We start from the raw sequence: 723 nt of genomic DNA, 5'->3' as shown, positions 1-723 counted from the left end.
CCTTCGTAGACTTAGTAGTCAAATCACTTGCGTGGAGGTGGGCTCCCTTGTCCCACAAAAAAGGGGATCTCACACACCAATTCAGTGTCTTGTCCCACAAACAAAGGGGCCTCATATGTAAGACAATCAAACTAGAAACCAAAATAAACTGTATATTAATTTTTTCAATCAATGATGTACAATGTGTACATATTAATACATACAGGAAATAATTGAATTAGTTTCCAGGTCTTCTTGGACTCCAATAACTACTCAAACTAACCCAAGCTTAATCTCGAGGATTAGCTGTCTAACATTCCCCCCTTAATCCGAAGGGATGTACCAAATTCCAAGAATGAGAGCTCAAAATGCAAAAAAAACATCTCAGCCAAGAGTTGAATGTCTCTCAAGAAATGGTTTTTAAGGATGACCACAAACCAATATGGGAGAACTCAAGGTCTCAACCAACACCAACTCTGGAACCTTCATAGCAATTCTCAGAATAACCAAAAATGTGGTTTTAAGGTGACCACAAAGTCTGGAACTATCACAACAGTTCCTCAAACAATTCCAAATATGGAAGTGCTCATTCACAAACAACTCAATTCTGACTCAAGCTCGCTTGACATCTCGAACTCGAACCTGTAGTAGACCATCAACAATTTGGATACAGGGTGAGAATTATTCTTCACCATTGCAAGGTTGGTCATCACTCTCGAACATATTCTTCAGTATGACCTGTAA

This window comes from Pinus tabuliformis, chromosome 3_1 (assembly GCF_031772625.1).
Source record: "Pinus tabuliformis cultivar Carrire ecotype Pingquan chromosome 3_1, CPIR1, whole genome shotgun sequence".
NCBI classification, from domain to species: Eukaryota; Viridiplantae; Streptophyta; class Pinopsida; order Pinales; family Pinaceae; genus Pinus; species Pinus tabuliformis.
Note: the sequence above shows the minus strand (reverse complement) of the source record.